This window comes from Neomonachus schauinslandi, chromosome 5 (genome assembly GCF_002201575.2).
Source record: "Neomonachus schauinslandi chromosome 5, ASM220157v2, whole genome shotgun sequence".
Classification (NCBI taxonomy): domain Eukaryota; kingdom Metazoa; phylum Chordata; class Mammalia; order Carnivora; family Phocidae; genus Neomonachus; species Neomonachus schauinslandi.
Window position 1 is genome coordinate 106,686,320 of NC_058407.1, and position 12,811 is coordinate 106,699,130.

Below are 12,811 nucleotides of genomic sequence, written 5' to 3' on the forward strand. Positions count from 1 at the left end.
TGTGCATGTCCTCTACCCTGTATGATGTGTTGGGCACTGGGGATACAAAACTGATTAGAACATAATCCCTCTTTTTCAAGTAACTTAGTAGAGTCTAACTTATTTTTCTCCCCCAAGCCACTCAGATAAAAACACATTCTCATAGGAACAGTGACCCGCTTTGGAAAGAGTGGAGAGAAGGAGGCCATAGAGTTAGTGTTGTTTGGTGATGGATATTCCTCTATCCGGGTTGAACCACTGGATCCATTGGCTGTTGCTGTACTAGTGACTGAGAGAGAAAATTAAACCAATACTATACCTTCCTTTATCATCTGTGCTTAGTGGTAGGTTGTGATCAGGCATATCTGTGTGCCCAGAGAGATTTTGTACGAAATAGAGACAATCTGTGAGCCAGAAATAGCCTCTTATAGATACTTAAGGAGTCAAACTTAGCACAGTAAAGGACAGTGGACTACTGGAAGGGAAGGAGTGTATGGGAAGGGTTAGTTAATAACCCTTGAAGTTCATGATTGAAATAGGTATGGACAGAACACAAACAAGCCCTATAATTTTGTTCATCTAAGTTATCACAAGCCAAGGGATTGAAGAGTGGTAGCACAGTTGTATATATTAAATCTTTGTTGCATGTAGGATGTTAGGGTATATTCAGTTGGTGTCCATATAACAATAGTCAAATCAAGTTAGCCAAGTAGAAAAGAATGAAATTGTAGTTGATACTACAGGGGTTCTTCATAGCCTCAACTAGCATAGGAAATCAATGGGAATAAGAACTAAAAAGGTGTTATGTTAGGAACGACAGATGTACCTCTGCTCAGTCCCTGATTTCTTGCTTTCTTCTGGAATTCTGCTTTATTGTTCCTCCCAGAGAGCAGCTTTCTTTGCCTCTATTTCCATGTTATAATTTGTCTAGCTCACATCATTAATGTTTCCTTATGAAGTTCTAGCCTCCTGTGTTCTCTCAGTCCCACTTGCAGATTCTCTGGGGAGATAATGCAGTTGGTCCAGTTTAGATCAAAGATCCAGCCCTGATCTCATCAGTTGTGGCTGGAAGGGGATGGTGCAGGGTGGTGGCAGTGATGATGGCAGTTGCTGGGGCGGGGGTGGGGGGGGTGGGTGGGTCACGAAATAGTCACGTGGAACACCTCTGTTTACCAGGGGCCTGCCCCTTTGGATGGGTGTACGTAGGTAGGTGTGCAGATAAGTAGAGGTATTTCTCAGAGAATGGGGATAGCACCTGATGAATTGGCCTTATAAGCTGCATATGAGTACCAGACTTCAGATCGTATAAATCTTTTGCCTTTTATGAAAGACTAACACATATTAAGAACATTAGGAAAAATAAAGATCGTAAAATAATAATGTAAGATACACATTCAGGCATGGAAGTTACATGATTCGCTTCCTTGGTTCAAGGTTTTCTAATAGTTAAAGCACAAATTGAATATTTATTATTCTGTGGTCTTAAAATTTTGTTTCTTGGTTATTTTTGATTTAAATTTTTCCTGGAAGATCATTTTCCCATACATGCAAAGTACAAGGTTTTGTCTTTTAATCGAATTGTAAAGTAGAACTAAAACTTTCCCATATTTTCTTTAAGTAGAATAGTGGCACTGTTGTTCTATTTGAATGGGTTGGGGCCACATTGTTCATGTCTTGAAAGCTAATGTTCGAGTTACTGTTCTTAAAAGACTGTATCCATTTTCAGCCAAATACTCAAATGCTTTTCTCAGTGCCATCTAAATATCTTACTATTAGTTTCCTAGACTTTCCCCATGAGTGAATGCTTTTGGTTACTTTTCTCATTCTGAACATTTGGTGTGGTTTTAATAAGAATATATCAATTCCTGATATTAATAGCCTTTGTTCCAGTTTTAAAGGTCAGTAATTAAAAAAAATGGCCCTAATAGTGTGAGGTTATGATTCCTCAGAAAAGCTGTTGTCATTGGCCATAATTATAACTTGGTAACTTGGTATATTAAGTTTCTTGCCATTTATATTAAAATTCTTTTTTTTTTTTAACTGTTAGGATTATTCTGCTTGGAATGGAAAGTCTTTAAATTATGAGCAATTTATGTTCTTTTTTTTAGATTACTTAAGAATAGAGCTTGTCTTTAAACCAAGCTAGACACTCTAACTTTTCCTGTTGTTTAAAAAAGGCAAACATTAGAAAGCTAGTACAAGGAATGATCCTAAGCTGCGATTATTCAGAATTTTTCACATTCTTAGTTCACTGAAGGCATTTGTCAACACTTTATTACTAACATGGAGTATAAGTTAATGATGCACAAAGTTTAAAACCTCTTATATTCAATTAGAGGACCTATTAGCTTTGAAAGCAGTAAATAATAATTGGCATTTGCAGAGTTTTAAATAGGATCTACATGATGTATTTTTGGTTTAGAGTGCATATAGCATTTTGTGTTGTGCTGTGAAACTTGGTTTTCTGAGAATGCAGTTACCTTTTAGTGTTTAACCTGAACTCTCTTCCTGATTTTAATGTGGAATATTTCCTCCCTTTAATTGCTAACATGTTTTTCAAATATTTATACATGATTTTTAAGGTGCTAATTGGCATGAGAATAGCTGATGGATGGTAAACTGTTGGAATCAACATTAACGTAAAGCACATCCACAGTAAATTTTTGTATCCTGGTCTGGAATGGCAGGCATTTGTGTGTTAAATGCATCAATAGTCTTGCAGTAAAATACATAAAACAGCAGTAGGCAGTTTTAGTGTTTACCTCACCAGAGCCTCAGGATGCCAGCCGCTGGGTCTGCCTTCACAGAATTTGATAGAGTCTTTTGTAGTATTGTAAATGTTATGGTGAGGGTCTGTCTTCTCTTTTGAACAAAACGTTGCCTGTTTATGTGCTACAGCTCATTTGGTCTAGTGGGGTTAAAAAAAAAACCCGACTTTTCTTCTAAAACCCAAATAGTTGATTAATATCAGCTTTTGTGTCTCTGGCTTATTGTTCTGTGCTTTTTTTTCTTCTTCCCCAATTTCCTTTTGTAGTAAATTTGCTGTCATTAGCATGTTCCATAAAAAACACGCATTCTGGCACATGGAGCACATTCCACTGAGCCGGGCATCCTTTGCATTCATCTGTTTATCCTTTTTTACCTCTTTGTCGTTAACCTGAGATTTCCCATTTATCCAATACACCATTTTTGCAGTTATTCTCTTGTTGTTCAGAGACATTCAAAGGCCTTATTTTCTCTGAATATAAAACCTGGCTGGGAAGCACAGTCCCCAGGCCGCGTTTTTGTATGGCTCCTTCAGAATCCCACTCCGGGGATGCAGATTCAGTGGACTGGAGAGGAGGCTGGGGAGCTGCCTGCCGCCCGCCGCACTCCTGCGGTGGTGCTGACCCGCGAACCCTGTCTGGCCGCCAGTGCGGCACGTGGCCTGTCATTTCCCGGCCCTGGCCCTGGCTGCACATAAGGGCTGGAAGGTTGATTAGGGATGATTTGCCACCATTCTCCTAAATTCTCGCCAGGACATCACCCAGCACGTGTCTCCGTCTGTTTTAAAGTACAGTCACACAGTATAGTTGTTCAGTTGTATCATGCGGCATTGTTTGATAGTGGATTTGAGTCTTTGAAGTGCTGCCTAATCGAAGGGCAAGGAGTCCCTTCAAGTCATCCCTGACATAAACTTTCAGTAGGTTTTACTGTTACAGTCTGCTGATGGTTATTTTCACATTTTAAATGCTTCCTCAGTCCATTTACTTAAGCTCCTTTAAAGCTTAAAATCAGTCATATGCAATACTTAAAATATTTGATTCCTGAAAACTAAGATTTAAATGATAATTTGCTTATTATTTCTGTTTTTTTTAAAAATTTATTTTGTGAAACACTGAGGCCGATATGTGATTATAGGTGTTTTTAGAGACACTGTTGCCCAAGATGCAATTTTGAACATATGTGGTTATACGGTGCCTTTCTCTTACCTTAGGTCTTGAACAGTTCTTTTTTGTAGCAAGGCCAAAGAAAAGGAAAAAAACCCCAAACTTTGGGAGTGATGATAAAATTCTCTTGCTGCTCTGCTGTTCTAAGAGATTTTTGTCTCTCCCAAATGCATTGAATAATCCTGGTGAGGTCACAGTTCCTTCTGCCTGTGGTGGTATTACTTTGCCTTGGGAAGGCCTTAGGGAGCAGACTGGTCTGGCCTCTCTCCTCATCTATGGCTGATGTTGCTGATGCCCATCATCCCTATCTGACCAGAGCCATAGCTATAATATTTGCTGCTTTTTAAAAAAATTAAATTTAAAATTTTTAAAAGATTTTATTTATTTGTGAGGGAAAGAGAGAGAGAGAGAATGCACATGTGTACAAGCAGGGGGAGCGGCAGGCAGAGGGAGAAGCAGGCTCCCCACTGAGCAAGGAGCCCAATGTGGGGCTTGATCCCAGGACCCTGGGATCATGACCTGAGCCGAAGGCAGACACTTAACCGACTGAGCCACCCAGGCGTCCCAATATTTGCTGATTTGTGGGGAAGCCTCTGCCCCTGCCTTAGCTATCGTGATTCCCCCTGCCTGGACTAATTCCTGCTTGGTGCCAGGGTCTTGGTCCAGAGCTGGGGTGGTTGGGGCGTCCCTCTTCATCAGGCCTTACTTCCAGCATTCCTCCTTGGTGTTTCACTTTAAAATGTGTGTGTAGATGTAACTGGGGCAAATTTCTCAGCTCTCTTGATATTCCTCAAGCCTAGGGCTACAGGTAGGGACACAAGTCCCAGGCTCTTCTTTCATACTAAAGTAACCTGTTGGATTCTGTTACCTGCATATATTTGAGTAAGTGAATAAACCCAGTGGGTTAGAAAATTATTTATGTACGATATGTGTCACTTTTACGATATTTTGATCGTTTGGTGGTTAGTTAAAAACAGTTGAGCTCCCAGGGTGGGGCTGCTGATGTCGGTGACCATACCTCCTGTCATCCTGCCTTGCTCCCAGGAGAACCAAACTAGTCAGCTGTGTGCATCAGAGCATGAAGATTTCTTACCCCCGTTTGAGGTGTGTTTATGCAAACTTTTGTGACTTAGCTTGGCTATAAATACTTGGCTATAAAATTTCAATGTGTGTTACATAATTTATATGGGACTTTTTAAAATATCTTCAGTTGATTTAGGATCATTCTTTTTTGGCATGCATTTTGAAGAAGACATTCAGTTCTAACATATTTTTATAGCTGGGGCTCTGGAGAGCTAGATAATCATAAGAGAATTTCTCTAGTCCTCATGGCATTAAATTGACAGACATGAGTAGAGCTCTTGTCCTAAAGTGAAGGGCGTGTGTTATTACAGTACATTGTCCTTACGATGTTTTAGATTGCAGTTGTGCAGACATGTTGTCTTTAAGAGTAACGAATAGGCAAAAAATTGGTAGATTATTTAATGAAAAACATTGTTTTTGAAGTGAAAACTTTTAATATCGTACTCCTGCCATTTTATTTTTAGACTTACAGTTAAAAGAACACAATAAAGATTTCCTTTTTCTGAGTTGGAAAAAAAAAATCCTAATTATCTCCAAATATGGAGTGATTGTAAAATATATAAGCCCTAAGGAGAGACATTTGTTTTTCTTAAGCCTCTGTGGACGTGATTTCCTTGAAATTTTTTATGTTTTACCGTGATGTATTTTTTTTTAAAGGAAAGATTCAGTTTCTCTATGTGGTCTAAGTTCTGATACATTAAAGACGGAGAGTGTTCAGCAATGATCTGCATGTCATATGGTGGTAGGCATAGACTGTGTCTTCCAGCCTTGGCACGGTCAGGTACGCCAACTATTTGTTTAAGGGATCAACAGATGAACCATGGCTTATTTCAGAGAGCTTGGGGGATTTTCTTTTTACTTAGTTGACTTAAATGTGAGAAGGTCCAGCATCTCGCCTTATTACTAGATCACTGGAAACACTGACTAAAGACGGTGTGATTTTTGTTGATGGAGTGTACTTTTGTATGTCAGATGGTGTCTGCCTGTTGAACTGTCTGGGCATGATCACCTGGAAGGAGCAGAAGTGTTGACTGGCTCAGATATTTGTGCTGTCCAGTCTCTGTCACTAGAACCTTCTTATAGAGAGGTCGGAGTACCACACACTACTTCACTTATAGAAGGAGCAAGTGAAAGAACATTACCCCATGAAAGATAAATACACAGTGATTTTACTTTTTGAAATAAAATTTCTGTCTATAGTATCTCAGTGAAATGTATTCCTGTTTGCGGATTATCATCCTGTAGGATGATAATTTAAAAAAAAAAGAACAACAAAACCTTCTAAGTACAACTCTAACCAGTGCTTAAGATCAATGTATTTTAGGAGATATTATAAATATTTTTTGTTAAAATAGCAGCCAATGTAACGTAAAGGCAAAATTGTATCAGTGGATTTCAGGGATTGGCTAGCTTTTGACATAATGCAGAAAACCAACTTAACAACAAAAAAGCTCATCCCATTGCGAATCATTCTATCTTTGTATTGTGGATTGTGGACTATTTTAAGGATTTAGAACAGAAGAAATCTCACTTGTGTAAAGTGAAGGCAGGGGCTATATGGATAAGAGAAGTTTTAATTTATTTTGAATGTTAGGCAGTGGGATGTATCATAAAATCTAAGTAAGACCTTTAGAGGAGAAAATTATTTAGAGCAGACTTTGTTTATTATTTAAATAAGACTTTGTTGTCAAGTGCTCCAGGTCAGAGGCAACTATGAGAGTTCTGTTGAGACACAAATCCGCAGCATATCCCAACAGGGCTCCTATTTCAGAGGGTTTCTCGTGTGGGAATCCATACGATTGCAAGCAATGTCCAAGGTACTGGATTTTAAAAGATATCACAATTAATGTATGGAAAAACATATTGGATTGAAGTTTCTATTGTTGGAAGATATCAGCTAAAACATTAAAAAATGTAACTGTTGAGAATCTGAGTTATGTGATGGTTTAGTTTTCCTTCTCCTGCCCATCCTCTGTAGAGATGCTTGGGTAGTTAGGTTAGTTGGACCTAACAGAAGCAAAGTCCAAGAATGGGTATACCTGGATTATTACTCTTGTGGTAGTTGAATGTTGACTGCTTCAGATGATTTAACTTTTGTGAGTGATGAACAGGAAATTGGATTTGGGATGCAATAGAGACTGAAGAAGGAACTGTGGGAAGTGACAGACATTTTGTTCAAAGTATTTACAAAGTAAAGCCAATCAAAGGCTGCCCCTTTCTTTAGTTTTTACCATTGGTTTAGGAATTTTAGAGAAGAATGGCACTTCCTATTTAGAAGACTGGAATGTTGAGGAAGATTGTTCATAAATCACATTCACTGAGTGACTTTGTTTAGGGTAAAACCTCAATTCTATTTGAATAACGAATTTCATGGTATTTTAAATAGTAGACATACTTCTATAGGCAACAAATTATAAATATGAAGAGTTAAAGAGAGTTTTGATTTACAGAGCACTGAGTTTCCAAGGTTAATAAATGTTACTGCTTTCAAACAAGTTTTTCAAGTACAGGCTGGCTAACTGGCATAACCTAAAACATCAGATGGAAAGACTGTGTGCTTGATCAATAGAAATTGAGTTGCCTGAGGACGCCAACCCTTTTGTGTGACTTGTCTGTCACCATCTCATTAGCTTTAGAACCATAGAAGTACAACATTTATGAAGTCATGGGAAATTTTTTATTTAATGTAGACTAATTTTTCAGTAGTTACTAGAACTGATGGCCAAAATTTACTGGTTAATGAGCCATTTTTTAAGCATAGGCATTGCCTGCAATACGTTTTTCCTGTCTGCACTGTGTAGTTTTTTTCTCATCATTAATTTGACTCTCCACTTGAGGAATAGATGTCAGATTAAGCTCTGAGAAGAAAGTTCTCAGTCATAACCCAAGTGATTGCAGACTCACCCAAGTGCTTACTGTCCCCTCCCCCAATCTTTGTTATCGTTTCTATGTAATATTAAGAGCTAACCATGTGATTTCCTTACAGAGCTTAAAAGCTGTATGTGTCAATGTGATAAATCTCTAGACAAATTCTTGGCAGTGATATGTACGTTTTATGTGTGCTGTGATTATCTCTAGTCATAATTATTTAATACATACAGTATGTGTAACATCTTAATCTTCCCAAGGGGAAGAATGATGTCTGGCAGATTATTTATATTGTTTATGCTTAAAATGTATGGTAAAAAATGCTGGGTATCTCTGACTTCGAAATCCCCACTGTTCTATTTTTTAAATGGTTGCATGAAAATAAAGAAACTAAGCAGAGTAAGTAGTCTTGTTTCTCTATATTTCCTCTTGTAAATTACTATAAATTGCTAATGTTTATTGAACTGACCTGCTAATGGGAGCTGGCTGGCAATGGGAATGCCCCTCCAACTTTCTGATGAACTGTTCAATAATGTCACCCATTCCTAAATTTACATGACGATTGGAAAGTTTCACTAGCCATTCTGGTAGGAAATTTATGTGTTATTATCAAATATTGAATAACAAATTTCATAAAAATAACTTTTTAGAGTAGGTTTAAAATAAAAAAAAACGTTATTTCTTGCTTTTGTGTGTTTGACAACTAGACAGCAGGCTAATAATTCCTCACCTTTTCAGATTATTTCACTTGTGTTCTGACAGTAATAACTGTGTTTTATCTGGCTGTCAGGCGTCCTTCTAGGATGGTCTTAAATTCTAATGTATTCATTCATTGTGTTGAGCTGTAAGAATAAATTAAATCTCTAAAACAATATGAAAGAAGAGGAAAGCAGCTCAGTTAATTCCAGTGAAAATAAAAGCTATGTATTTATTCCCAGTGGAACCCTGAAACTTGTTGATGAGATGGGTATTGGTAATTGCTATAATCTGCAAAGTACTTATTTTTCTTCTTTGTATGAAAATGTATTTATCTGATATATTCAGTGTTTCGCAATAGTGAGTTTCATTAAAGTGTGCCACATTTTGACTGTTAATATAAATTGTTAACTTCAAACTTTAAGACAGCTTTTCATCATTACTTTTAATATTAATGTATATGCTGATAATTTGCTAGCTTCTAAAAGTATAGAACACATTTATTGTATTTATTTCTAATTTAAATGTGTTATAGATATACTTTTGCATTACAAACATGCTTATATTGTGGGGAGGTGAAAAACAAAAGAGCGCAAAGCAGAAAATATATCCCCTGTAATTTTACAGTATTAAGTATTTAATACAATATGTTAATATTTTGGTGTTTATTGTTTGGTTTTCTTTCCATGCCTGTGGATATATATGTTAAGAGTTATATAGGTTTTAAATACTATGGTTGTACAGTGATTTATTATGTCTCCTATTGTGTACAGTAAAGGTCATTTTTCCACATTTCTAGTAGAACCATTATAAATATTTTTCCTGTCAACATCCATGTGGATAGATTCTTACTGCTCCCTTGTCTGTGTGTTTTTCCTTGTCAACAAGAGCAGATAGTGGTGTTTGGGCCTTAACATCTCTCATTCCCCTGAGCCTGAGAGGATGCCACTGTAAAGGCTTCTTCCTGGAGTGCCTGTTAAGTTCTGTCTCTCCCACCCGGTCCCTTTAGAGGGGAAATTGGGATTTTGTTTAGGGATGGGCCAACTGTGGACATTTAGCCTGCATTCAGGAAGAGGTGGTCAAATTACAAAGATGGTGAGGTGGGCTGTGTGGCAGGTCGTTCCTGAGTGAAGCAGTTACTAAAAATTTGAACTGATGAAAGAGAAACCGAAGGGCCATCTAGAGCGAACATCGTACCTATTTTTTGTGGAGGGGAATGGCATCAACACAGGTGGGGTTTTGACGCCCATGTGGTCAAGACTGAAATTAAATTCTTTTTTTATTTTAAAAGATTTTATTTATTGATTTGACAGAGAGATGCAGCGAGAGAGGGAACACAAGCAGGGGGAGCAGCAGAGGGAGAGGGAGAAGCAGGCTCCCTGCGGAGCAGGGAGCCCGATGCAGGGCTCTATCCCAGGACCCTGGGATCCTGACCTGAGCCGAAGGCAGACGCTTAGCTGACTGAGCACCCAGGCGCCCCAGGACTGAAATTAAATTTTGACGGAAACTGTTCATTTCTTAAAATCTTCGGTAATTTAGTGAGCGGGTGAATTCATTACTTTGCCGGCAGGAAGGGAGAGACGGGCTCCTTGCCTGGGCTGTGTATTAGTGGTCAGCTCTACATGGCCTCTCAGAGTTTGGGCTTAGTTACTTAATCTCACCAAGCTGGTGTTGCTCCAGTGTACATGAGAATAATAGCTCCTATATCATAAAATTGTTATTAGGGTTTAATGAGATAAATCGTGGATGCTGCTTAGTCCAATACGTCTTATTAAACACTCCAGTTTGTCTTTGTTCTTATTCTTTAGTCTCATCTTACCATCTCTAGAAGGTTAGGGCAGTGTTTCTCAAACCTGAATTTGTGTTAGAATTGTCTGGCGAGTTTGTGAAAACAGATTTCTAGGCCCCAGCCCCAGAGGTTCTGACTTAATAGGTTTGGGGCAGGGCCTGAGTATTTGTATTTCTTTTCTTTTTTTTTAATCAAATTTTTTTATTATTATGTTATGTTAATCACCATACATTACATCATTAGTTTTTGCTGTAGTGTTCCATGATTCATTGTCTGTGCATAACACCCAGTGCTCCATGCAGAACATGCCCTCTTTAGTATTTGTATTTCTAACAAGTTCCCAGGAGATGATGCTACTGGTAGGGACCACACTTGGAAACCTCTGGGTTAGGCCGCTATAAGGGCAGGTGTTATCTGGAACCAGTACGTTATATCACCCTTTCTTTTTAACCACCCGCATGGATAACATTTAAATCATTTCTTGGAAAAACTTGTTATCATCTAGTCCCGTTTTCTCCAGGTAGTCAAATCTTAATTGTTTTGGATGATTACAGAAATTTAAAGCTAGAATTAACTAGTTATTTTAGGGCTAGTGTGATCTAGATTTTTGAGGAGTGTGATAGCGATTCAGTTTATGTGTATTATATTGGCTTATTTTTAATCAAAATTGTTTAATAAAAGTTGTTTTCCTTTGATGTGGATTCTCTGCATGTGTTTCTAATGGATCTAGTTCATTTGAGCATGGATTTGTTTTCAGAATTCTAAATTTTAAATAATATTAGGCTGAGAGTTTTAGTCAATTTCTTTTTTTAGCTTACTTGCAAAAGATCAGGAATTGAGGTCCTTTGAATGGCATTATTTCTACCAGATGTTTAAAACAACTGGAATTGTCAACCAAGTATTGTGAGTTGCCAGTGATCTGCCATCATCTCTGGGAATGGACCGTCACTCATGTAATTTTCTTGATGAGTGCAAGACGGGCAGGCACCGAATATATGGTGTTGACACACTTAATTTAGTCCTTCTTCCACAAAGTTATTAAATTGACTATTAATTGGCCTCTGATAAAATTTCTGCTTAATGCAAATGATGAAAAAAATGCATCCTAGGATATTAGCTGCTGCTTCTGAAATAATTCACATGCTCTGAGATCTCATTAGTGACAGCAAGCCTGTCCACGTTTCTTTTGAATATAATTAGGATTCTCTTAAATACAGTGACTAAAATTTATCAGACTGTGATTTTAAAAAAACATTTTTGACAAAATCCTCAACTTAGAACTTTACAGTTTGCTGTTCTGTTGTGTGGTCTCTTTTCCTCAGCAGTTTGAAAAGCAAATAGCAGCTTGTCTATGTTCAGTCCTTCACCAGTCTGAGGTTTTTCTATAGTAATGCCTCTATCTGCAAATAGGTTGCAGGTGGGATGCTTAGCAGTTTCCAACAAAAAAGTCCCAAGTTGCTTTGTGGCTTGAAAAGCATGTGTGGTGAATAGAAGTAGGTTTCTGCCTATTTTTCCTGTTTTGGTCTTTTTCCTTCTTTATTTTTCTCTTCCTGGCCTTCCCCTGCTCACTTAACCACCTTTTGTTTTAAGATTTTTTCTTAAAATCAACTCTAACATCTATCCCTGGCATTTTCTGATGATATGAGCAAGCGTTGTCTATCATTAAAGTTCCTGTGTGAAAACTTGTAAAGTTTAAACAGAAAATCTGAAAACCAACATTTTTTTCACAATCTGTGTATCTTAGGAGTTTTTACTCTCTGGCAAAAGATTTACAAATTATGAGACTGTCCCATCTTGCTCTATCTTTTCATAAATTTGTCACAAAATACTTTATTCTCTTAATTTCACTATTTTCTGCAGTGAGCATTCAGCATTTTCATATTTAGAAAAAGTATTTGTCACCAAGTTTTAACAGTGTCCTTGGAGAGGCAATTGTTAATTTACTCTTTTAAATATTAGCAGAGTCCACCTAAGGCAATTAACATATAAATTCGTATATGTTTTATAGGAGTGACTGTTCATTAGGGTGAAGTACAGGGTCAGTTAGTGGCCTTTAAACTTTGTCTCCTAAAACAGGGTTTCTCAATGTTGGCATAATGACACTTATTTTTTCTTTTGCCTTATTTTATTTAAATTCAATTAATTAACATGTAGTGTATCATTAGTTTCAGATGTAGAGTTCAGTTATTCATCAGTTGTATAAACCCAGTACTCATTACATCACGTGCCCTCCTTAATGCTCATCACCCAGTTACCCCATCTCCCCACTGACCTCCCCTCCAGCAACCCTCAGATTGTTTCCTAGAGTTAAGAGTCTCTTATAATTTGTCTCCCTCTCTGATTTCATCTTATTTTATCTTCTCCTCCCCTCCCCTATGATCCTTTGTTTTGTTTCTTAAATTCTACATATGAGTGAAACCATATGATAATTGTCTTTCTCCAATTGACTTATTTTGCTTAGCATAAT

At 37.5% G+C, this 12,811-nt stretch overlaps 1 protein-coding gene across 19 annotated transcripts in view; it reads left to right on the forward strand.

Annotated features, from left to right (window-relative positions):
- The window catches only part of PARD3 (par-3 family cell polarity regulator), a 656,432-nt gene that overhangs the window by 233,655 nt on the left and 409,966 nt on the right, over positions 1–12,811 (forward strand). The window lies entirely within an intron of this gene.